Genomic DNA, 27,842 nt, shown 5'->3' on the forward strand with positions numbered 1-27,842 from the left:
GTATCAGTCCATCAATTCACTCCATCATCATCCAATTCCTCAGCAAAATCTGTTTCAACACCATATCCTTCACCTGTGGGAAACGAGTCAACAAAACCTACACAGCAGCTTTTGGACCTGCAAAGGGATTCGCACAATTCGTATATAAATAACCAAAGCCATCATCCTCCAAGTTCCCCTGCATCCTCATCAGCTTCAGAAACTAATTCACTGAATAGTCCTCATTTGTTTTTCTTAGGGTAGTAGAAATTTAACTGTATTATTTAGTAACTTATGTATTTATCTTTCAATTACTAATGTAATAAAATAAAAATGCTGTCCTTAAAACTTCTTATTTATTTGTGTTCTGTGTACTTTTCTTTAACCTACCGTAAAAAAACAGCCAGTCGTTCTTTGGGTGAAACTGATACTGTCGTGAACGTGTCATTTTTTCTCAGCCTTGGTTCTAGTTTCTTTAAAAGTTCACAGAAGGTGTACTGCGTCATCCTAAAATATTCATAAAACTTAGTCTCATCATCTACGAGGTGAGAAAATAGTGTTCGAAACTCTCCCTGTACTGGTCTTGTTTTCCAGGCACTGTGGATCCATAATTTTTTTCTTCTTGTTTGCCTTCGTTCGTTTTCCTCTTCGTCTAAAGCAAGTGCTATAAGTCCTAATTCACTATTACGAAAATTAGTGAACATGTTTTACAGCTTTCACAAACAGAAACACAGCTCACCGCGTCCGAGTCACTACAAGGAACAACAGAGACACGGACGTGCCCCGGTCATGTGTGGCCCCTGCAGGAACGGACCGGAGAACTGCCGTCACTCGTCCGACGCTCGGCCCTGACACGGCCCGGACGTGTGTGTCCCGACCTTAAAGGGATCACATCACGAAACGTGCCACTCTCTCTCTCTCTCTCTCTCTCTCTCTCTCCCCTCTCCCCTCTTTCCTCTCCCCTCTTCCCTCTCCCCTCTCCCCCTCTCCCCTCTCCCCCCTTCTTCTTCTCTTAATCACCTGACCCAGACCGATGGACAGTTCTCACAGTTTTATTATTATTACTACCAGTTGCTGTGGTCAAACACAAAGCATTAACAGCCTGAAGCGTTTCGCTTTCTGCCAGTTTAGAAGTAAGGAGTACAGCAATCAACTGATTTACGAACAGTAAGTATAGTGCACACATTTTAACTTGTTTGATTTTAAATGGGGTTACAACGCGCAGGTCAAGCAAATGCCGGAATGGAGAGGAGTAGTACAGGGGAAATATGTTCTGTAACAAGTGCATATCCTCGCTGCGGATAGTTAGCTTTCTTATGTAAGGAGTCGTGGTAGCAGTTGTGCACCAGCACGAATTCCTTTGTCATTCGTTCTAACACACACACACTCTCTCTCTCTCTCTCTCTCTCTCTCTCTCTCTCTCTCACACACACACACACACACACACACACAAAATTACATATCGGTCATCTTTCATCATTTTAAAAATAAAAGTGTTCCAAAAAGTCTTTCATTCTACAGTCTAGTTGGGTGCTAAAGTTGGTGATAATTTGGGGAAAGGGGGGGGGGGCGGGGGTACCAGATAATGTCTAACTGCAATCAGGTGGTGGTGGTGGTGGTTGTTGTTGGGATGTTTAAGGGGGGACTAAACAGCTAAGGTCATCAGTCCCAACTGCAATCAGGGCTAATGGTATAAGAAAGGTTGAGAACCACTGGTGTAGACAATATTATCGTCTGATTATGTTGTGTGCAGTTTCTATCGACATTTCGTGGAAAATGGCTGAACTATGATGAGTTCAAGTCCACCGCCGCTGTGAAAACGAGATGACATAGTAATTTAGCTGTACAGACAACAGCGAAGCTTGACCAGAATCCTAGCTGTGCCTGTGCCTGGTGGTCTACAGCTAAAGTGTATGCCTGAAAACTAGGTGGTCGCGGGACCGAATCACGGTCGAAACACAAATTTTTCACCGTCTTTTGACCTAGCATTCACCTTTCAATGATGTGGGCATTCGCCAGAAGCGGAACGCGTCTTAGGTTCCAGGTTAAACTGTAGATGTCATTTTCAAGAAAAAAATCTGAAGTTGGGCTTGATGGCTTAGTGGTAAAGTGGGTGTCGGCTATTGGAAAGGTTGTAGGCTGGAATCACAGCTGAACCAAAAACATTTTTAATCTTTCTTTTTTTCTAACAAATGAGTAATTTCTCTATGATATGGAGATTCGTATTATGTAAATGGAGGCTGGAGGGCGGGAGAAAGGAAAGGGAAGGGACTACTGATATCAGCTGCATCGGGCCTTTTTGTGGTATCAGTCACGACGAGTGAAATATGTGTGCTAGACAGGGACTCGAACCTGGGATCTCCTGTTCACTATGCATCGCCTGCACACACTTTGTTATCGCAAACGCGCGGACAACATCTACAGCTACATACATACTCTGCAATCCACCATACGGTGCGTAGCGAAGGGTACCTCGTACCACAACTAGGATCTTCTTTCCCTGTTCCACTCCCAAAAAGAACGAGGGAGAAATGACTGCCTGTATGCCTCTGTACGAGCCCTAATCTCTCTTATCTTTGTGGTCTTTCCGCGAAATATAAGTTGGCGGCAGTAAAATTGTACTGCAGTCAGCCTCAAATGCTGGTTCTCTAAATTTCCTTAGTAGTGATTCACGAAAAGAACGCCTCCTTTCCTCCAGAGACTCCCACCCGAGTTCCTGAAGCATTTCCGTAACACTCGCTTGATGATCAAATCTACCAGTAACAAATCTAGCAGCCCGCCTCTGAATTGCTTCTATGTCCTCCCTCAATCCGACCTGATAGGGATCCCAAACGCTCGAGCAGTACTCAAGAATAAGTATTAGTGTTTTATAAGGGGTCTCCTTTACAGATGAACCATATCTACCCAAAATTCTACCAATGAACCGAAGACGACTATCGGCCTTCCCCACAACTGCCATTACATGCTTGTCCCACTTCATATCGCTCTGCAATGTTGCGCCCAAATATTTAATCGACGTGACTATGTCAAGCGCTACACTACTAATGGAGTATTCAAACATTACGGGATTCTTTTTCCTATTCATCTGCATTAATTAACATTTATCTATATTTATAGTTAGCTGCCATTCCTTACACCAATCACAAATCCTGTTCAAGTCATCTTGTATCCTCCTACAGTCACTCAACGACGACACCTTTCCGTACACCACATCACCATAAGGAAACAGCCGCACATTGCTATCCACCCTATCCAAAAGATCATTTACGTAGATAGAAAACAACAGCGGACCTACCACACTTCCCTGGGGCACTCCAGATGATAGCCTCACCTCCGATGAACACTCACCATCGAGGACTGGGTTCTATTAGAAGTCTTAGAGCCACTCACATACTTGCGAACCAATCCAATATGCTCGTACCAGGCTGATCCTACACTCCCATCTAGCGCCACCTACCCGTAGTATCTGTCCATGTCCTTCATGCTCCCTACTTTGAGATTCCCGCAGCAGGTCGGACGTAACTGTGTATCCGCACTGAAGGCGGTGGATTCATTGCCCATTGAGGCGAATTGGTTGTATGAATGCGTGGTGTCTGTACTTTCGGCCAAAGTGAGTTAGCTTTAGGTAGCAATGCGCGTTGGCCGGGAGGCGTCCCAAGATAGTCCGCGCTTTTGAGGTAAACGCCTTATGCAGGTGGTGCAGTGGTTAACACAACTGCCTAGTAAGCAGCAGATCTCGGGTTCGAGTCCCGGTGCGGCACACATTTTAATTCGTCATTGCTGATTCCACAAAAAGCGGCGATGCATCTGATATCATTAGTTCCTTCCCTTTCCTTTCCTTTCCTGTCACCCCCTACCTCTTTAATTACGTAACATGTATCGGAGCAGTGGATTCCGCATAGTGTCCGTCCGAAAGAACAGACACCACGTATTCATATAATATGGGGATTCGCCACAAACGAAACGTGTTTCGGATTCTGCGTTAAACTGGAGATTGCTTTTCCCGGTTGGATACCAAGCTATGGAGACGCAATTCGCCGAAGTGACCTTCAAATGAAACACTCACACAAGAAATTGAGCCACACGAAAGAATCTGTATATTCTCCTTGTGTGCATGTTATAAATGAAACTTCCCCGCCGACTTTTTCTACCTATATACGAAGGCTAATCGCAGGAACTACTGTGGAGATTTTGGAAAGATTTTCGCTAACAGATACATTGATTCACGAGGAAGTTTCGTGTATATAATTTATAAATATTTGGTGCAAATCGTCTGAACTATAATGAATTACAATCCCCCGGCGTTTCTTTCTGTCTATATGTGAGCACCACCCTCAGCAACTACTGTACGGAAGTTGATATTCGCCGCGCAGTCGCCTCGTTGATAAATGGGGGGCCGTAACGCCCTTGGTGCAAGGCTCGCATTGTTAGTGGATAGCGGTGGGGCAATCAGTTCGCTCCTTTGGGCGCTGCAGTACGCCTGTAAGTGGCGCGTTCTCTGACGTCTAATCATAGCTCTATGCGGTGTCCCTTGAACAAACTTACTGCTACGCCAGGCAGGTCGTCCAACTGTAGATACTCAGTGCTATGCGTGTGAAACCGGGGCAGGTCGCTAGTGTATGTATACAGGGTGGTCAGAAACAGTCCGAAGAGGTTTAAATGTGTTTGCAGGATAGACCGTGGATTACTCGTAAGAAAAAATTCGCTACGTTATCGCGTTTCTGAATTGTGTAGCACTGAAGTTAGCCAATCAGGTAGTGGCGCGCGCAAATTCAAGCAGCCTGCCAGTGGCGGTATCGCCAGGTGTGTTATTCTTTTTATTCCCTTAAACCGAGCAAACGTAGCTTCTGCTCACCTAGCTTAAATTTATCACTTCCGTAAAAGTCACATTTAACTGGTAATGAGCTTTTAAACAAATGGTAACTCACGGACCCATAGACGTCAGTGCATTACCTCATTTTTTGGGGGTGCAAGTGCTTGAATTTGCGCGTGTAATGACCTATGTAAACTCCCTTGTGGTACTCCAGAGAGTAACTTTACACAGGTCGATTGGGTCATGTTATGAATAAGGTATCGAGTGTTATGTCTTAGACAGTCATGAGTACAGTCAAATATTATGTCCTATACTCGCTAAGCTCGTATTTCGCTCTCTAAGCGACAGTGTCAGACTGTGTCGAATGCCTTCCGGAAGTCAAGGAACACAGTATCGACTTGGGCGCCTTCGTCTACAGCGCTGTGGACTTAATGGAAGAAAAGAGTGAGCTGCGTTCCACAAGATATCTGTTTACATAATCCATCTTGGTATTTACATAGAAAGTTTCCCTTCCCCAGAAAAGTCATAATCCGTGAGCAGAGAAAATATTCTGTAACTCAACTATCTGCATCGGTTCCACGACCCCGCTTTTTAACAGGAATGATCTGTGGTTTTTTCCAATTCCTTGGTACCCTTAATTGTTCCAGTGACCTGTGCTAGGAGCAGTTCTTTTGTAAAATCACTGTAGAATTTCACAGATATCTTGTATGGTACGGATGCCTTTCACCTATTGATCAGTTTTAGTTAGTTTTCTATTCTGCGACATCTCAATAAAAAAAATGGTTCAAATGGCTCTGAGCACTATGGGATTTAACATCTGAGGTCATCAGTCCCGTAGAACTTAGAACTAATTAAACCTAACTAACCTAAGGACATCACACACATCCATGCCCGAGGCAGGATTCGAACCTGCGACCGTAGCGGTCACGCGGTTCCAGACTGTAGCGCCTAGAACTGCTCGGCCACTCCGGCCGGCCATCTCAATAACCGCCATTTTGGCCACATATGCCATCGCGGAAAGGTAAACCACCGTCTTAATAGGCCACGATCGTACCGTTGTCGAATTCTTACAGTTTCTGGTAGAAGGTTTCTCTTACACTTGGCGTAACACATTTTCCTCAAAAACAAACAACATTCAAACGCCATTCCTCAATTAGAAATCTGCTGTGTAATCTTTCCTTGTAGCCCGTTACTCCTGTTTATTTTGCGTGATTTCACTGAAATGCTGATCAGTCATAGTAAATTACATGCCAGTTAGAGATTTATCGCACGTTGCCTACATGGTGCTACAGTTTTAATCGTGTCGGGCCTGGTCGTGTAGTATGGTCTACGAAACCGAAAGATCGCAAGATGGAATCGCGGTTGAACCACGGAATCTGTATGAATCTATCTTTAACGTAGCCTTCGCCTCTCATTGATGTGAAGATTGCCAGGAACGACACGTGGTTCGCATTCCACGTTAAACTGTAGGTCCCATTCCCCATTGATATCTTGGGTAGGTCAGCGACACGCAAGTCGGCGAAGACTTGCACAACGCCCTTTAGCCACACGGAATTATTATTACTATTGTTTTTTATTATTCTTATCATTATTATTATTTTTTTTACAATCGTATTGACCAATTAGGACCACGTTAATAACTGCAGTTCCTCTTCTTCATTTGTTGTTGTTTCCTATTTTTCCAGTATTCACTCATTTTCCCCCATAAAGTCTCTTCCTTTCTTCTGTCCATGTTGTTCCCGATTTTTTATTTCTTCTACTTTGAAAGCCTTCCAAATTGGATTTATTTAAAACGGCTTCTTTCTGCTATTTCCGATTCTTTGATGTTGTTTCTTTCTAGATCTTTCCTTACTTTTGTAATCCATTCTATTGTCGATTTCTTCTTCCAAAAATATAAGAGTATTTGTTTTGTTTATTTCCATCCATTCAGCAGAAGTGTCCGAAAAAGGTTAATCTTCGTTTGGTCGTTAGTTCAGATATTTTCTCTATATTTTTGTAGATCTCCTCATTACTTATTATTTTCCAACCATCTGCAGTTCTTATTGCACCCATTATTTTTTAATAATCCTTCTTTCCAGTACCTCTAGTTTGTCCAGCTTATAGTTCATTGTTAAGCATTCAGATCCATATAAACATCTGGTCGTACCACTGTGGTGTGGTGTTTTAGTTTTGTTTTTCTAGATATGCATTTCTTGCTATAAATATTTTTGGTTAAACCATATGCTCTTTCCATTTTGTTAATTCTTACGTCTATTGCACATTTTTGTAGTCCATTCTGTTGTATAGTTTCTCCAATATATTTAAATTTATTTACTTGCTCTGTTTTAACTATTTGTGTGCCTATGAATTTTGGCACATTTTTTTATATTTGTCATGAATTTTGTTTTTCAGATGAAATTTTGAGACCAGTTCTGTTTCCTATTTTTTCCAAAAGGTTCATTTGAATAACTGCTTCTGTCTGGTTTTCTGAAAGTATTGCAAAATCATCCGCGAAAGCTAAGCAGTTTACCTTAATTCCGTTTGTTCCCCTTCCCAGAGTTATTGGTTCAATTTTGTGATAGATTTAGCTCCGAATTCCAGATCCTTAGAATTTTTTTCGAGAACACAATTAAACAGTAAAGGTGATAAGCCATCACCTTGTCTAACGCCAGTTTTCATTTCAAATGGCTGAGATACTTCTCCCATAAATTTTACTATAGATTTTGTACCTGTTAGTGTTTCATGAATAATATTTGCTAATTTTGATTTAACACCAAATTCTCTAATGACCTTATCTATTGTTTCTCTGTCTACACAATCAAATGCTTTCTTGAAATCAATAAATGACACTATTATTGGTTTGATGGTTAACATTCTATGCCAAATTATTGACTTCAGGTTAAAAATTTGTTCTGCTCAGGATCTTCCCTTTCAAAAACCACCCTGATATTCTGCCCGTTGTTTGTCGAAAGTATCTACCACCCTGTTCAGGAGTTATTTATTTATTATTTTTATTTCTATTTTTCTCAGACCTTAGGTCTGGTTAAAAATGGAAAGTGACGCGCACCTTCATCAAGCGTGACTTCCTTTTAACTGTATGGTATATGTTACATTGTATTTAGGAACTTTCGGGTTATTGAACACGTATCAATAATTACGGATTTCTGTAGTTGTATATATACGTTTGGATGTAGCTGTATTGCATTGATGTACTGGTGGATATTGTGTGGTATGACTCCTGTAGTTGATAGTGTAATCGGTATAACGTCAACTTTATCCTGATGCCACATGTCCTTGACTTCCTCAGCCAGTTGGATGTATTTTTCAATTTTTTCTCCTGTTTTCTTCTGTATATTTGTTGTATTGGGTATGGATATTTCGATTAGTTGTGTTAATTTCTTCTTTTTATTGGTGAGTATGATGTCAGGTTTGTTATGTGGTGTTGTTTTATCTGTTATAATGGTTCTGTTCCAGTATAATTTGTATTCGTCATTCTCCAGTACATTTTGTGGTGCATACTTGTATGTGGGAACGTGTTGTTTTATTACGAGGGCCGTTCAGAAAGTAACCAAGTTAAATAAAAATATTTTAATATATACATCTTACAACTACATCTTTGCACTATTTTTCTACATAGTCTCCATAGCGATTGAGGCACTTATCGTATTTCTTCACAAGCTTTGAAATTCCTTCTGCATAAAAATCACCCGCTTGTGCCTGGAGCCAGCCTGTGACCGCATCTTTGAGCTCTTCGTCGTCATCAAACCGCTGTGACCCGAGCCATTTCTTCAAATGCATGAAGAGGTGATAATCACTTGGCGCCAGGCCTGGGCTGTAAGGTGGATGGTTGATAACGTCCCACTTGAAGGACTCAAGAAGGGCCGTTGTTCTGCGAGCAGAGTGAGGACGGGCGTTATCGTGCAAAAAAACGATACCGGAAGTCAGCATACCACGGCGTTTGTTCTGTATAGCTCGTCGTAACTTTTTTATTGTTTCACAGTACACGTCTTGATTAATGGTCGTACCACGTTCCATGAATTCAACCAACAACACCCCTTTGGCATCCCAAAACACCGTTGCCATCAGTTTTCTGGCAGAAAAATCTTGCGAGGCTTTTCTTGGTTTGGTAGGCGAATTTGAATGTGCCCACATCTTTGATTGTTCTTTTGTCTCAGAGTTCACGTACTTAATCCAGGTTCCGTCACCGGTCACGATTCTGTTTAACAATGGTTCTCCTTCGTCCTCATAACGTGACAGAAAGTCTAATGCAGAGGCCATTCTTTGAGTTTTGTGGTGGTCGGTAAGAATTTTGGGCACCCATCGTGCACAGAACTTACGGTAACCTAATCTTGCTGTCACTATCTCGTACAAGAGAGTCTTAGAAATCTGTGGAAAACCAGTAGACAACTCCGACATTGAGAAACGTCGATTTTCACGAACTTTTGCATCAACTGTCTGAACGAGTTCGTCAGTCACCAATGATGGTCTACCACTCCTCTCTTCAGCATGAACGTTTTCTCGTCCACTTTTAAATAAACGTACCCATTCACGGACAACTCCTTCACTCATAACTCTTGGTCCGTACACGGCACAAAGCTCACGATGAATAGCTGCTGCAGAATATCCTTTGGCTGTAAAAAACCTTATGACAGCACGCACTTCACATTTGGCGGGGTTTTCTATTGCAGCACACATTTCAAACTGCCACAAAAACTAAACTAGCGCAGGTACGACGTTCACTCGACCACGGCTTGATGCCGACTGACCTGTTGAGTGCGTGAATGCACAGATGGCGTCGCTACTCCCCCCACAACCCGCACTGTGACCAATCGGAGGTTACTTTCTGAACCGCCCTCGTAGTTTATGTTTTATGGTAAGTTGTTGATGTATTATTTTAGCTACATTGTCATGTCTTCTGGGGCATTCTGTATTTGCTAGTATTGCACATCCACTTGTGATGTGATCTACTGTTTCTATTTGTTGTTTGCAAAGTCTGCATTTATCTGTTGTGGTATTGGGATCTTTAATAATATGCTTGCTGTAATATCTGGTGTTTATTGTTTGATCCTGTATTGCAATCATGAATCCCTCCGTCTCACTGTATATATTGCCTTTTCTTAGCCATGTGTTGGATGCATCTTGATCGATGTGTGGCTGTGTTAGATGATATGGGTGCTTGCCATGTAGTGTTTTCTTTTTCCAATTTACTTTCTTCGTATCTGTTGATTTTATGTGATCTAAAGGGTTGTAGAAGTGGTTATGAAATTGCAGTGGTGTAGCCGATGTATTTATATGAGTGATTGCTTTGTGTATTTTGCTAGTTTCTGCTCGTTCTAGAAAGAATTTTCTTAAATTATTATTATTATTATTATTATTAATTATTATTATTAGTAGCGTTGTTTGGTAAGCAGTCGATTCTTAAATAACACGATTCAGAATGTCAATAAATTGTTGAAAGCGTTTATTTGTTGTGGAGGATTAATGGGAACCAATCACGTGTTCATGTTTCAGTTTCCTCACATCAAGTTCGCCTCCTCCTTAACAACACACCATAAGTACTACTGCCCAGAAATATAGATAATGCCTTAAGCTTTTTGTAGTATTTCCTGCTTCATTCACAGATCGCCAAAAATAATGGAGAATATACAAGACAGTTTTCTTGCCACAAGCTTTGCGGACATGCATCTATCGTAGTGAGATACCCTTGTTGTTTGTTGTGTTCTTCATTCCGAAGATTGGTTTGATGCAGCTCTTTATGCTACTCTATCCTTGCAAGCTTCTTCCTCTCCGAATAACTACTAGAACTTAAATCCTTCCGAATCTGCTTACTGTATACATCTCTTGGTCTCCCTCTACGATTTTTACCCTCCACGCTTTCGTCCAATACTAATTTCGTGATCCCTTGATGACTTAGAATGTGTCCTATCAACCGAGCTCTTGTTTTCGTTAGGTTGTGCACCAATTTATTCTCTCCCCAATACTATTCAGGACTTCCTCGTTATTTGCGTGATGTACCCATCTAACCTTTAGCATTCTTTTGTAGCACCGTATTTCAAAAGCTTCTATTATATTCTTGTCTACACAGTTTATCGCCCATGTTTCACTTCCATACATCGCTCAAATTCATACAAATACTTTCCGAAAATACTTACTAACACTTAAATAAACATTCGATGTTAACAAATTTCTTACCTTCAGACACGCTTTCCTTGCCATTGTCGGTCTTCGTTCTATATCCTCTCTACTTCGGCCGTCATCAGTTATTTTGTTGCCCAAACAGCAAAACTCATCTACTACTGTAACTGTCCCGTTTTTTAATCTGATTCCCCCTGCATCACATTATTTAATTTGACTACATTCCATTATCCTTATTTTGCTTTTATTGATGTTCATTTTACAGTCTCCTTTCAAGACACTTTCCATTCCGTTCAACTGCGTTTCTAAGTCCTTTGCTGTTTCAGAAAGAATTAATTTGTCATCGACAAACCTCAAAGTTTATGTATCTTTTCCGTTAACTTTGATTCCAACTTCAAATTTTTCTTTGTTTTCTTTAGTGCTTGCTCAATGTACAGATTGAATAACATCGAGTATAGAGTACAATCCTGTCTCACTCTTTTCGCGACCTCATTGCTTCCCTTCCATGCCCCTCGATTCTTATAACTGCTGACTGGTTTCTGAACAAGCTGTAAACAGCATTTCGCTCCCTGTATTTTACGACTGATACCTTCATAATTTCAAAGAAAGTGCACTACTCAACACTGTCAATAGGTTTCTCTAATTCTACAATTACTGTAAACTTAGCTTTGTCTTTTCTTAACCTATCTTCTAAGACAAGTCGTAGGGTCAGTATTGTCTCACGTGTTCGTACATTTCTCCGGAATCCAAACAAAACTCCCCCCCCTCCCTCCCCCCCCCCCCCCCCCCGAGGTCGATTTCTGTCAGCTTTTTCATTCTTCTCTAAAGAATTCGTGTTAGTATTTTGCAACCATGACTTATTACACTGATAATTCGGTAATATTCACACCTGTCAGCAACTGCTTTCTTTGAAACTGGAATTATTACACTATTCTTGAAGTCTGGGAGTATTTCGCCGTCTCATATAGCATGCACACCCGATGGAAGAGTTTTACCATGACTAGCTTTCCCAAGGCTATCAGTAGCTCTGACGGAATGTCGTCTACTTCCGGGGCCTTGTTTCGACTTATGTCTTACAGTGCTTCGTCAAATTATTCTCGCAGTATCGTATCTCCCATCACATCTTCATCCATGTCCTATTTCGTTTCTATAGTATTGCCTTGGAGTTCATCTCCCTCGTACAGGCCCTCTATATGTTATCAGTATACATTATGTATCACTGTGTATTATCACTTCTATACACACTGACAGAAAAAAATCTCAACACCAAAAATAGTTGTGGAACTAAAAAAAAAGTTCAAATGAGGGTGAAATCTTATGGGACTTAACTGCTAAGGTCATCAGTCCCTAAACTTACACATTACTTAACCTAAATTATCCTAAGGACAAACACACACACCCATGCCCGAGGGAGGAATCGGACCTCCGCCGGGACCAGCCTCACAGTCCATGATTGTAGCGCCTTAGAGCGCTCGGCTAATCCAGCGCGGCGTGGAACTCAAACACAGTGGTTAAGCGCGTTCCTGTATGAGAAAGATGACGTCTAATCAAGTTTCACGCCAGTCGCAATAATAGGATGGAAGTCGGGTTTGCTTTAAGTACACGCTGTAACGGTCGTGAGCGTTAGTTACCTTTCAATTGGACGTGGTGGGGTGACGTTAGTCGAGAATGCCTTTGAGGCGACAAAGACGCCGTTATCAACACCCTACTGAATTTGAACGAGGTCGTGTAATCGTACTACGAGAAGCAGGAAGTTCTTTCCGCGATATTGAAGAAAGACTTGGTGGAATGTAGCCACTGTATATGGCATTGGTCACTAGAGTGTATGGTAGCAAGAAGATAGGGCTCCAGACGGCCACATGGCATTACCGAGAGGGGAGACCATCGTTTTCGGATTATATCTCTGGTGCAGCAGTTTGAGCAGCAGTTGCCAAAAAGTGATTCGACGAACTATTACAAATCGGCTACATTAAGGGCACCTCCTAGCTAGATGCCGTGTAGCGTGCATTCCACTCACCCCAAACCACCGCCATTCGACTCCAAGGTGTCAAACGAGAGCTCATTGGAGGACAGGGTGGAGCTCTATTGTGTTTTCTGATGAAAGCTGGTTCTGCCTCCGTGTCAGTGATGGCTGTGTGTTTTTTAAAAGGAGGATAGTTGACGGCCTGCAACCAACCTGTCTCTGTACTGGACACAGAGGATGTACACCTGCCGTTATGATGTGGGATGCGATTTCGTATGACAGCTGAAGCACTCTCGTGGTTGTTCCACGCACTCTCACTGCAAATTTATCCGTCAATTTGGCGATTCGACCTGCTGTGCAGCATTCCAGGGATGTTCTCCAACAGGATAACGCTGGCCCACATCCTTCTTTCGTAACCCAACATACTCTATAGAGTGTCGACATGTTGCTTTGGCCCGCTCGACCACCAGAGCTGTCTCCAGTCGAGCATATATTGGACATCATTGGAGGACGACTCCAGCGTCATCCACAAACAGCATTAACCTCCCTGCATTGAACGATCCAGTGCAGCTGGCATAGAATTCCATCCCACGAAATGATCACCGGTACCAAAATGTTCAGATGTGTGTGAAATCTTATGGGACTCAACTGCTAAGGTCATCAGTCCCTAAGCTTACACACTACTTAACCTAAATTATCCTAAGGACAAACACACACACCCATGCCGGAGGAAGGACTCGAACCTCCGCCGGATCCAGCCCCGCAGTCCATGACTGCAGCGCCTTAGAACGCTCGGCTAATCTCGCGCGGCCCACCAATATGACACACTGCAAGCGCGTCTACATGCTTGCATTGAACATTCTGGCGGCTACACCGGTTATTAATGTACCCACATTTCACATTTTCAATGGCATACCTCGCGCTTACATTCACCTGTGATCTTACAATTTTAATCACTGAAATATGTTACCTAGACAAATATATTCCCGAAATTTCATTATTCTACATTAATTATTTTTTGGTGTTGTGACTTTTTCCATCAGTGTATTATGACTCTCTGTATATTATCAATTGAAAATGGATCAACTAAAAACTGTGCGAAGTACCCTCCGCCGTTCCCTGCGCGGCGGCTTGTGGGTACCTCCGTAGTGCGGCGGTCGGTCGGCATCCGTCAGACTGCCACGGTACAGGACTCCGAGCGCGGCCGGGCAGGTGGGGGCAACAGCGTGGCCGCGAGCTGACGACCTTCACAAGTCTCCGCCCCAGCCGAGGGCGCAGCAGAGGGCAGCGAGGCCGCCTCATTTATACCATCGGTTTTTTTTTTACTGGCGCCAGTAAATCGACTTTGGTCATGTGCTTACTTATTTATGGGGCGGGTCGGCGCAGCCCCGGGGGTGCTCGGTGGCCGAGGCAGGGTGGGCCTCCGGCTCCCCCTCCCCCTCCCATCCTCTCCCATTCACGCCGCAGCCTTGTTAGTCAGCCAGCTGCCTCATCCCCCTCCCCTCTACGCCCTCCTCAAGCTGCTCCAGTTCCTCGCCCGTGACCAACAACCCCCTCTACTACTCGTAGCTTGAAACACAGAATTCGAACTCACAGTACAGTGTTAGAATACGCCCACTGTCTAAAACGACACACTAATACGTGCCCAATAGATAGTCATCCTTTGGTTGAAGCTCAGTTTTTGTCCGTGTTTGCTTCCTAATATGTTATTGTCGTAATGCGATTCTGCCTTGTGCAAACACAAATTCTTCTTGTTTAACATTTAACTGGGTGTTAAAGAAGAAGGCAATTTTCTGCTATGAAAGCGGTTGGCGACTGACAGTTGAAACGACACTAGCTCCCCAAGTGGCGATGAAGCTGGACATCTCAGTCGTAACAGCACCATAAGAATAATGTTTGATTTTAATCCTTTTTTACGTAATTTACGAAATAGTTATTATATTCTTGCGTTCGAAGAATTAGTAAAATATGAAGAGACATTAATGCTGGAAAATATAGACAGAATTAAAACTCGTGAATGAAATGACATAAGCTACTATGAATTCGCGAAGAAATTTTTTCGAACTCACTTTCGTTTTCTCATTTTGTCACACATTTTCTTTCATTGGCATTCTTATCTGGCTTAACAGTAAAACAAGAGCGTTTTTCTTTTAAGTACCTCCATCCAGTACAGACTGACTTTCTTCTCATGGTTTCTATCATATTTCTGTGGCTGCCTACTAGTATTATGATAGGTAGTTTCCTCATCCCGTAATATTTTGTACATTTACACGTCACTCGCATTTTCCTATATGTGAATAATTTGATTTCACCCCATTACTTCATCTTCGAAAGATGTCTGTGTCGAAGATTCTCTTTTTTATGATGTTGAAGTTTTACGGTTCTGATTCAGCAACATTTGTGGAATTGGTCCTTCTGAGTGTTTAGATTTTTTGCTTCTGACATTTTATTATCACGGTTCTTTGTTAATTCTCTCTTCAGCGACACCTGTGACCGTGTTCGTAAGGCACAGTAATTTAACTGGCTTGCCATTTGGTGCAGATGAAAAGAAAAAGCAATATTTACTAAATGCCTGTAAGTAACAAGAGGATCATAACTAAGCAATCGTGTAAGGTACTCTACTCACAGGAAATCTAAAGACTGACAAATATGGTATGTTCTTTTTGTCATTGTCGCAATTTGTTGTGCTACATGCAATGTGTTTTGTAAAAACCGTGTTCCAAATCTATATAATCGATACTATTCGCTTTCATCAGAGGCCGTACTGAAGAGTTAAGCTTACTGCCAGCTAAGCGTATTGCTGTTGCGATGCATAACAACCATGAGCAGGAATGTCGCGATTATATATGTTACAATGTGATGAGCAGGAATGTGATGAGAGCCCCTACATACAGCCGCGATGCCCATGCTCGTCTCCGTTACCCTCTGCGGTAGCAGCGCGCCAATCGGCCAGCAAAATGAACTGTTGTCTGTTACATATGATGACTGCAAGTATTATCATTTAAATAAATTTACAACATTGTTTTTACAAAACGAAGCGCGTTTATTGCAAAAAAATTGCAGAATAAACAAGAAGAAGACACCAAGACTGTCAGTTTTGGGTTGCTGGAACCCTGACCATTCATTAGGTATGAGAAACCTTAAATGTCAACGTGGTAAATATATTGTAGGCAAAAAAATAGTACACCGTTTAAGAGGTTTCCAAGTCACTCAAGAGTTGTTGTTGCAATAGTGGATATGGAATACATGAGCCGGCCGGTGTGGCCCAGCGGTTCATGGCGTTTCAGTCTGGAACCGCGCGACCGCTACGGTCGCAGGTTCGAATCCTGTCTCTGGCATGGATTTGTGTGATGTCCTTAGGTTAGTTAGGTTTAAGTAGTTCTAAGTTCTAGGGGACTGATGACCTTAGCTGTTAAGTCCCATAGTGCTCGGAGCCATTTGAACCATTTTTGAATACATGAAATGATTACATTTACAGATCAATAGCAGAAGCTGTTCTGAGGTACCGGGTATTGGCCCATTGCTGAAACACCCATATCAATAGATGGATTTAGCCTCCACAGGCGACGAAGCAGGCGCTGAATCTGGCATTCAGTCGATCATACAGACGGCGAATATTGTCCTAGGATACGTTATGTATACCTGCTCGTCTCGTTCACGTGGTTGTGTAAGGGTTGTCCGTTGGCGAATCACACGAGTCACTTCTCGTCCCACAATCCCACACCTGCTCCACTGGAGACAAGTCTGGGGATCGTGCTGGCCAGGGAAGTTGCTGCACTTTTCCCAGAGCACGTTGAGATCCACGGGTAGTGCGTGGGCGAGCATTATCTTGTTGGATCAACACATCACCTTCCTTTTGCAAGAATGGCAAAAGAGCGGGTCTAAAAACATTCAAGAGATGCTGAGCGCAGGTTATCATCCCCTCCATAAAAACCAACAGGATTCCAGAGTAAGACATGGGGTGAGGCCGGTGCGTCTTGGACGAATGCGCGCTACGAGACAGCGCTCAGCAGGTCTACGTCGTAAGCGCAGACAATTCTGGACAATTCAAGCGATTGATTTGGCCACGCTGATCGAATGATACTAATCCCATCGAACATTTTCGCATTTGTATACGGCTGTAGTGGCAGCATGGCTCAACATTTGTGCAGGGTCTTCCAACGACTTGTTGAGCCCACATCATGTGGAACTGCACTACGCCGGGCAAAAGAAGGCCTAACACGATGTTGGGAGGTATCCTATGGCTTTTGTCACCTCAGTGCATTGCTTGGAAACCATTTTATTTACTTGTTAATACCTTGATAATCACTGACGTAGCATTCATTAGAGTCCCGAGATAGTTGAAGCGCCGCCTCCAGGATACGAGAAGGCGAATCTTTCCCGTGTCGAATCTGCCTCGCGTACTATCGACAGGGGCTAGCGAGCCAGGCAACCTGAATGTGGTTTTTAGATCGTTCCCCACATCCGACTAGGTTAATACCAGGATGGTATCCGCACGCTACGGAAGCGCTAGAAAAGTTTCTAATACTTGAACAGAGATGTTCTCTAGACGCACAGGAGGTTTCACTTTAAATGTCAACTGCCAATACCTAAACCAAGAGTCTATCCTCTGCAGGTCTTCTTGTATATCGCAACAATTTTCTAACCTCTGATTTTTTTTATATACAACACTATAATCCATGAAGAGCCTCCCGGAACTTCCAACGTCAGCCCCTAGGTCATTAATTATATACAGAGTGTCCCAAAGAAACACCAGTATGTTGTGCATGGAGGCGCGCTGATTGGGTTTCAAAGGCTCCATATCCGGAAACGCACGGCTTGATTGCTGCAGTGCGTCGAAGTCTGAGATTTGTGTACGTTCCAAATTACGTCAATAAACCCAAAATGAGTGGTACATCGCGATGTCTACATTAAAAACGGGTTTCGAACTGCGCACCTCCTTCATCAATGCAGAACCTTCATTGGTGGTGTTGAGCCTCACGCATATGAGTCAATACATTTGGTTGTCTTTGATGTATTTCAGTCGCTCCGTGTACTCGAGCAATAAGCAATCGTGTCAACCTGTACCGCATCAAAACAGCCTGAAGATGACGCAATGAAGCATCGAAACTGGTAGCGACAAAATAAAATAAAATCTTAAGGACGGCTGTAGGTGTTTTATTTTTTATCACTATAGTAAACGGCCGTTGTCCCACAGGCGTCCTGCTAAATGGATGGACATACAAAAGCTCGAGCAATAAGGTCTTCAGTTGACGTTACAGGTGTGCCATACACCATACCCTTCATGCCGCCCCACGGAAGGTAGTCGCGAGTTTTCAGATCTGGCGATTGCCCTGGCCATGGAAATGATCCACCCGTACCAATCCATCGATTGGGATGTACAACGTTGAGGTGATACCGCTCATTGAGATCGAAGTGTGCTGGTACTCCGTCATGTTGCGGCCACACGTCCATCCAACAGCTAATAAATGTGAGATAGATTGGTGCTGTCAGTCTGTTTGACTCTAGACATGGTCTGATATGCTCACCAATTACCCCGGCCCAGATTTTAATGCTGACCCTATGTTGGTGGTTCTGAATCACCTGCAGATGCTGATTTTCGTTCGCCCAAACACGCATGTTGTGCAAGTTTAATACGCCGTCTCTTGTAAACGTTCATTCACCGGTGAATAGCACCAAGCTCGGGAATTGTGGCTGGAGTATGCATTGTTGTAAATACCATTGCACAAACTGTGCCCGTCGTGGGTAGTCCTGGACTTTCTGCAGATGGCACGGATGGAGGTGCTGTTCATGGACTACACGTCACGCGGCAGCGGCTGCGCCACCTGCCGAGTGATTGTGGGTTGGGTTGTTTGGGGGAAGAGACCAAACAGCGAGGTCATCGGTCTCATAGGATTAGGGAAGGATGGGGAAGGAAGTCGGCCGTACCCTTTCAAAGGAACCATCCCGGCATTTGCCTGGAGTGATTTAGGGAAATCACGGAAAACCTAAATCAGAATGGCCGGATGCTGGATTGAACCGTCGTCCTCCCGAATGCGAGTCCAGTGTGCTAGCCACTGCGCCACCTCGCTCGGTCGAGTGATTGTGGCTGGGTCCTCCTCGAACGTAGCCAGCTAATCCTCCTCCAGTCGTAGTGTTCGAGCTGAGCGTGCTCGCGGGGGCCCTACACGATATTAGGCATGTGTACCAGTTTCTTTGGCACTTCAGTGTAAACTGAACAGTTTTCGAGCAGTCGCTTGCAAATGTATGCTACTAATAAACTGCTGATCGTGACCTCGGTTTTGGTATAATGACGTCGTGTGCGGTGTTCATTTGCATCTACGTCTACTACCTGCAAATCACTGTGAAGTATATGGCAGAGGGCACATCTCATGTTCCAGTCATTAGGCCTCCATTCAGTGTCGTGCATGGGAAGAAGACACTACTCGCCAGGAATCGGGAGCGGCAGTGGTCAGGTCTGATGCGGAGACTTGAAGCGACTCTTCATCCGTCAGAGCCCGGGACCTGACCGGCCCTCTCCGGGCCTGTATAGCCGCCTGCGGAAGGAGACAGCGCGCTACCGCGTATGTACGAGACCGCGCGGACGTAAAACAGTGTCTTCCGATCAGCACGCTGCGTGCTGTGACTCTCAATCCACGTAGTGGCGAATCTGGCGCCCCCTGACGCTATGTCAGCTGTTGGCGCTCGACTGTGTACTGTGGTAGCTGTTAGCACTCGACTGTGTACAGTACAAATCACTCTTCCCTTTACTAACAACCACGTGGGTGAGGCATGAACTATTCCTGGCTCGCTAAACATAGGCGCAAATGTGCTGCACGAGCTATGCAGAGGGCAACCCTGCATACAACACAGAATGACTTTTTAATGCCTCTGAGCGCGCTAAATTTATGTATTCTTGTGTTCACGATGCCTACGGGAGCCATACATTGGACGTTTTAGTACAGAGTAATCATTTAAAGCCATTTATTGTAAGTAGACTTTCTCATGATACACTACTGACCACTAAAATTGCCATCCACGAAGATGACGTGCTACAGACGCCAAATTTAACCGACAGGAAGAAGATGCTGTGATATGCAAATGATTAGCTTTTCAGAGCATTCACACAAGGTTGGCGCCGGTGGCGACACCTACAACGTGCTGACATGAGGAAAGTTTCCAACCGATTTCTCATACACAAACGGCAGTTGACCGGCGTTGGCTGTTGAAACGTTGTGTGATGCCTCGTGTAAGGAGGAGAAATGCGTACCATCACGTTTCCGACATTAATAAAGGTCGGATTGTAGCCTATCGCGATTGCGGTTTATCGCATCGCGACATTGTTGCTCGCGTTGGTCGAGATCCAATGACTGTTAGCAGAATATGGAACCTGTGGGTTCAGGAGGGTAACACGGAACCCCGTGCTGGATCCCAACGGCCCCGTATCACTAGCAGTCGAGATGACACGCATCTTATCCGCATGGCTGTAACGGATAGTGCAGCCACGTCTCGATCCCTGAGTCAACAGATGGGGACGTTTGCAAGACAACAACGATCTGCACGAACAGTTCGACGACGTTTGCAGTAGCATGGACTATCAGCTCGGAGAGCATGGCTGCGGTTACCCTTTACGCTGCATCACAGACAGGAGCGCCTGCGATGATGTAGTCAACGACGAACCTGGGTGCACGAATGGCAAAACGTCATTGTTTCGGATGAATCCAGGTTCTGTTTACAGCCTCATGATGGTCGCATCCGTGTTTGGCAACGTCGCGGTGAACGCACATTTGAAGCGTGTCTTCCTTATCGCCATACTGGCGTATCACCCGGCGTGATGGTATGGGGTGCCATTGGTTACACGTCTCGGTCACCTCTTTTTCGTATTGACGGCACTTTGAGCAGTGGACTTTACATTTCAGATTTGTTGTGGCTCTACCCTTCATTCAATCCCTGCGAAGCCCTGCATTTCAGCAGGATAATGCACGACCGCATGTTGCAGGTCCTGTATGGGCCTTTCTGGATACAGAAAATGTTCGACTGCTGCCCTGACCAGCACATTCTCCAGATCTCTCACCAATTGAAAACGTCTGGTGAATGGTGGCCGAGCAACTGGCTCGTCACAATACGCCAGTCACTACTCTTGATGAGATGAACTGTGGTATCGTGTTGAAGCTGCATGGGCGGCTGTACCTGTACGCGCCATCCAAGCTCTGTTTGACTCAATTTCCAGGCGTATCAAGGCCGTTATTACGGCTAGAGGTGGTTTTTCTGGGTACTGATTTCTCAGGATCGATGCACCCAAATTGCGTGAAAATATAATTACATGTCAGTTCTAGTATAATATATTTGTCCACTGGTAGCCCTGTTTGGTATGGTTCCCACACCCTTGAGCAAATATTGCAGGATGCATCTGTCTTTTTTACGTGTGGACTATTAAGTCATACAGGGGCACAGCATCTGATGCTGAGCATTCCAACCCGAGTGCTGCTATCCGAAGAGCAGGCCGTTGTGACCGAGCGGTTCTAGGCGCTTCAGTCTGGAACCGCGCGACCGCTACGTTCGCAGGTAAGAATCCTGCCTCGGGCATGGATGTGTGTGATGTCTTTAGGTTAGTTATGTTTAAGTAGTTCTAAGTTGTAGGGGACTGATGACCTCAGATGTTAAGTCCCATAGTGCTCAGAGTCATTTGTAGCATATGAGCTATCCGAAGAGAGTCTGCTAGCGATCCCCAACGAGTGCCACAAAGTTTATTGAGAATGTTGTTTCTGCTTTTCAGCTTAGCAAATATTCGCATCAAGTGCTCCTTAAAAGAAAGTATCCCATGTAAAGTGATCGCAAGGTGTTTTGGATATATGTAAGTTTGACTCCCTCAAAATAGGCGTAGAGGGTTCTGTGTGCCAGTCTACTAGACAGATTAAAGCATGAAACTTCTGTTTTATTTGCATTTGGTTGTAACCTCCATTTATGGAAATATCGGCTTACGATGTCTAGATCAGAAGTTAGGGTTTCTACCTAGCTGCCTCTGCTTCTTGGCTCAGATATATGCCTTGAAGTGAATACTCTTGAGCACCACCCAGAGAGCACATGTGACCTACGGAATGCCACTGAATGTAATAATACGATCTAGTCCCACGTACTTATTACCTATCTTGAGTCACATTCCACCTCCTGATATCAGACCGAAGAGTGCGTTACTGCGTGAATACCAGACGATTGCTGATGACACCGATCTTCCAATATTTAACGATGTATTCCATGCGGAGCGAAAAAGTCTAAGAGCAAGATATCCCACTCTCATCACAGTCAGGTCTCTGACGTAAACTTTGAATTCAATACCATCGACAATGGAAACGCTGCTTGCGACGAAACTGTGTTCCATAGTGTCTGAAACTGCCTTGCAACTAGAAGAAACTTTCTGGATTCGACGAGCATCGAGCAATTTGGTCTACCCTGAACCGCATCCAAACTGGCCATGGAATATGTGCAGACACTCTCTACGAGTGGGTCAAATCTTCATCACTATAATGTGACTGTAGTGCGGAACGACACAGTAGCTCATGTTGCATCACCATGTCCCGCACGTACCTTCGAAGGTCCCTCCGAAGTTTTCTTGACGGCGACGAATGATGTGATAAAATACATAAAAGACCTTTATATCCGTATATAGCTGTTGTCATTGTGTTATTTTATGCTCAAGAGCTATGTCTAAAAGTTAACATGTACCAGTTTTCTAAACTCTAGGATGAGAGAGTGCTTTGTAAGTAATCTCCTCTGTAAATTGATTGCGTTTCCCTAGTATTTTACCAATAAACCTGGGCTTATGTGATAGTTCCATTTCATACCCCTACAAAAGTATGTGTTGTATGAGCTGACCTGTTCCAGCTGTGACTCATTGATATCATACTCACAGAATACTACAAATTTCGTTTTTGTGAAGTGTACAATTTTGTATTTCTGAACGTTTAAAGCAAGTTGCCAATCTTTGCACCACTTTGAAAGCTTTTCAAGATATAACTGAATAATCGTACAGCTTCTTTCAGAAAGTAACTCACTACAGATAATTCGATCATTTGCTGAAGGTCTGAGGTTCTATTAACTGTGTCCGCAAGATCATTAATACACAAAACGTACTGCAGGGGTCGCAACACGCTTCCTTGGAGCACAGCCGAAGTTAATTCTACATCTGTCGACGACTCTCCATCCAAGACAACATGTTGCATCCTCCCTGCCAAAAAAATCCTCGGTCCAGTCACAAATTTCACTTCATAACACACACGATCGTACTTTTGAAAATACGCGTACGAGGCTGTACTAAGTCCCTGGCTTTATAAAGAAAAATGCTGTTTTGGATCTGAAATAAAAATTATTTACTCACCATATTCCATCTTGAGGTCAACACATTTATGGCATCCCTGTTCCAGCGTCTTTAACCCATCCAAACAAAATAGATTGTGGTTTGGGAACAGATAACAGTCTGAAAGTGCAAAGTCAGGCGAACAGGGTAATGTTTGAGGATTTCAAAGCGAAGATCTGCCCATTTCCCTTCGTGATGGCCGCCTTTCGGGGAGGGACGTTGTCTTCCAGAAATAAGATTTCTTTTCCCCCACTTTTTGAGACCAGTTGTTGCTTCAGTTTGTTGGGAAATTCAACATAGTACTTTCCGTGTAGTTGTACCATGTTGTGAGTAGTCAATAGATAGGATTTAATCTTCATTCCCAAAGACCGACGTGAGCAGAGTGTCTGCTAATCCTTGTGTTTCGAACGTCTTTTGACGTGGAGAACTATTGTGTTTCCATTCTTTGAACTGTTCTTTGGCCTCTTGTTTGTAAATGTATTTCCGTGTTTCATCCATGGTCATGAGATGATCCAAAACTGACATAAGATCCCTGTGAATTTGGACCAAAATGAACTGTGAAGTAATCACTAGTTCACGCTTTTGGTCTGCATTGCGACATTTGCAAACTCATTCGGCTGAGAGCTTTCTCGTGTCCAAAATCTCGTAAATGACATGACTCATACATTCTCAGAATATGCCTGAGGTCTCTGCTATCTTTTTAGCAGATATCCTCCAATCATCCCTGATCACTGAATGATCCGGAACTGCTATTTGAGCTGGCCATCCAGGACGCTCTTCATCTTCAGTTCTGAAATGCCCTGTTTAAAATGCAGCAGCCAAATTCTTATTAGTGGAGTAAGAAGGCTAGTTTCCACCCAGTGTACCAGACATATCGTCATACATTTGAGTGGCCATTTTTCCTCAATAAAAGGATACTTAACCACAGCACTACTATTCCTCACTGTAAATTCTCTTTATCCTTGCGCCATTTTCACTTCAAATCTGCACAGAAAAATACAAACCAATGTTACTCCTACGCAATTACTATCACATACACTGGCGGGGAAAAATTAGTACACCTGGAAAGATGACGTCGATTTTGATCCGATTACGGCAGATGACACTTGGGGAATAGTACGTACACCGATAATGGTTTCAAAGTCGTCCGCCAGCAGATAGTTAGTGGTTCAAATGGCTCTGAGCTCTATGGGACTTAACATCTGAGGTCATCAGTCCCCTAGAACTTAGAATTACTTAAACCTAACTAACCTAAGCACATCACACACATCCATGCCGGAGGCTGGATTCGAACCTGCGACCGTAGCTGTCACGCGGTTCCAGACTGCAGGGCCTAGAACCGCTCGGCCACAGCGGCCGGCTAGCGTAGTGGCATAGCTGCAATAGCACCATCTGTATCTACTCTTTAATAGGGAATGCTGACAGCTGGAAAGCTCAGTGTGATACAAACGTGTGAAACAAGCAGGCAACCATGCCACGGAGCCTCACTCGTACTTTCTACAGCCAACTGAGCGATTTCAAAGGATTCAAATTGTGGCCTTCCGAGTGGCGGGGTGGTTCTTTTGGAGAATTGCCACACAAGTTAGACGTGATGCTTCAGTTATGTGACTACTCTGGTATCAGTGATCATGTGAACATTCTCACACTCGTGGACGAGGTTCTGGATGTCCACGCAGCACAGATTCCCACCAGGATCATTGTATTGTAAGGGCAGCAGTGGTAGATCGTACAGCTACCACAGCATAATAAGGGAGCTTATGAGCCCAGATGTTTCAACGCGAACTGCTGCGAATCGGTTGGTAGCAGTGAGACTACTGGCACGCACACCTCTAGCCCATCTTCCACCCAAGCCACAGCATCGACGCGCACAGCTCGACTGGTGCCGTCAGAGGATCGCTTGGAAGATGGAATGGCGCGCCGTGATCTTCACCGATGAAAGCAGATTCTTCCTGCACACAAGCGATGGTCGTCTGCACGTACGACTGTCCTGGTGAGCGCTGTCTCGTAGACACACACTGGCCTCACCCCAAGCCTTGTGGTCGGGAGTGCAATAAACAACTACTTTCGTTCACCTTTGGCGTTTCTGGAGATGACGCTAACTAGCGCTCGGTAGTTGCAAAATGTTATAACACTCGTTCTTTGCCGTTCTTGCAGCAGAAAGGTGATGTGTTGTTCCAAAAGGATAATGCTCCCCCACACACTGCCCTTGGAACTCAACGTGCTCTGGAAGACGTGTAGTGACTTTCGTGACCAGCGCAATTATCGAACTTGGCACCAATCGAGCAATTGTGGGACATGATGGGACGAGAAGTGACTCGAGCAACTCGTCAACCAACACCCCTTACAGAACCACGTGAACAAGTCAAGCAGTTATGGAAAAACTTATCGTAGGACAATATTCGCCATTTGTACGATTGACTGGATGCCAGAGTCAGCACTTGCATTGCCATCTGTGGAGGGTATACCAAGTAGTAATATGGACGTTTCAGTATTGGTCGATACATCGTGCCTCAGAACCGCTGGTGCTATTTTTTTTTATTTAATCGTATGGCTAGGGCCCCCTGTTGGGCAGACCGTTCGCCGGGTGCCGGTCTTTCAATTTGATGCCACTTCGGCGACGATGAGGATAGGACAACACTCAGTCCCAGAGCGGAGAAAATTTCCCGACCCAGCCGGGAATCGATCCCAGGCCCAGAGGATTGACAATCCGCCACGCTGACCATTCAGCTATCGGGGGCGGACGCTGGTGCTATTGATCTGTGTATGTAATCATTTCATGTACTCCATATGCACTGCTGCAGTAATAAATTTTGATTGAACAGGAAACCTATAAAACAGTGTACTAATTTTTCCCGATCGTGTGTAATGTGAAGAACAGGATTTAACGCCAAAACATCAGAACTAATCCACTTCCATTTTAAATATGAAAAGTGAAGGACATAGCGGCACCACTTCATAAAGGGTGTCCGAAAAGACTTTCCCTGATTACGTAAATTGATAACTCAGGTTAGAAGTAAGATACAAATATGAAACTTGTGTCGAATTGTTAACAACTACCAAAGTTTTTTTTCTGTTTTAGGTTCGCATTACGTAAGTAGTGGATGAGGTGCAGTGCCCAAGAAGCCATGTTAAACAATCAGGAGAAGGCAGAATGTGTCCTGTGGTACCATGAGACACGATCACCAACCAGAGTGCATAGACACTTCTAGACAACATTTGGAAGGAATCCACCTGATGTCAAGAGCATTAAAGCCTGGTATGAGAAGTTCAAGAACACAGGGTCGGTTGCTGACCTTCCGAGGTCTGGTCGACCAAGAACCTCAGCAGACAAGGTGGAAACTGTAAGGCAGTCTTTTCTACGAAGTCCGAAGAAATCGGTGCGCATGGCCTCACGTGAATTACAGATGCCAAAAAGCTCTCTCCATGACATTTTACACGAACGTTTATTGTTTCGTGCATACAAAGTGCGAATCGTTCACGCCTTGTTGCCCAATGACAGTACACGTCGATATGACATTGCGGTCGAAATGCTATCACGTATTGAGGATGATGATGGTTATCTCAGACGAATTGCCTTTTCTGACGAAGCGACCTTTTTTGTCAGTGGAGTAGTGAATCGCCATAATGTGCACATTTGGGGTTCACAACCCCCTGGCGAGGTCATGGAGTGCACCAGAGGCAGTCCAAAGGTGAATGTTTGGTGGGTGCTATTGCACGATCGAATTGTCGGGCCATTCTTCTTCGCTGAGGCTACCATCACATCTGCAGTGTATCTGGACATGTTGCAACTGTATGCTGTTCCTCAGCTGCTTCAGTATCACCCCTATGTCTTGTTTCAGCAAGACGGTGCACCGCCCCATTGGGGTTTGGACGTCCGTGCCTATCTCGATATGACCTTTCGTGGGCGATGGATTGGTCGTGATGGGCCAACGGTTTGGCCTCCGCGCTCTCCTGACATAACCCCATTAGACTTCTTTTTATGGGGTTATGTCAAGGACGAGTTCTACCGAACACGTGTACCAGATCTTGAAACCCTGCGGCAACGAATAACCACAGTCGTTGAATCGATCCCTCCGGTGATGTTGGCTAATGTGTGGACGGAAATTGAATATCGCCTAGATGTGCTACGTGCTACCAAGGGTGCTCATGTGGAACTTTACTGATGTGTAAAAAAAACTTTGATAGTTTGTAAATAATTAGACACCAGTTTCATATTTGTATCTTACTTCTAGCCGGAGTTATCAATTTATGTAATCAGGGAAAGACTTTTCGGACAGCCTGTATATCATCTGTGTGACGGTACGTCACATAAATATTGACATTTCTAGCGGTTGTAAATCGTAGTTTACGTATTTTATGAATATAATTAGTGTAAAAGATATAGTTAATGTTTTTGAAACAACTGATATGCAGCGATATCATCTTTATTTAATGTCTATGAAAATAAAAAAGGATCGAAAGAGACGCGATTGTACGGCCGAAGAGGAAGGACGTATTTTGTGGTACACACTGTTGTGGTTAGCAGGAGAGCCAATACCGTGTTACTAGAGGAAGCCGAAAGGCACGCATTTTAGCTCACGCAGGTTGGCGTGAGGTCTAGAACAGGACAAGGAAATTAGAATTTAGAAAAAACGGACGTA

Source organism: Schistocerca serialis, chromosome 5 (genome assembly GCF_023864345.2).
Source record: "Schistocerca serialis cubense isolate TAMUIC-IGC-003099 chromosome 5, iqSchSeri2.2, whole genome shotgun sequence".
NCBI classification, from domain to species: domain Eukaryota; kingdom Metazoa; phylum Arthropoda; class Insecta; order Orthoptera; family Acrididae; genus Schistocerca; species Schistocerca serialis.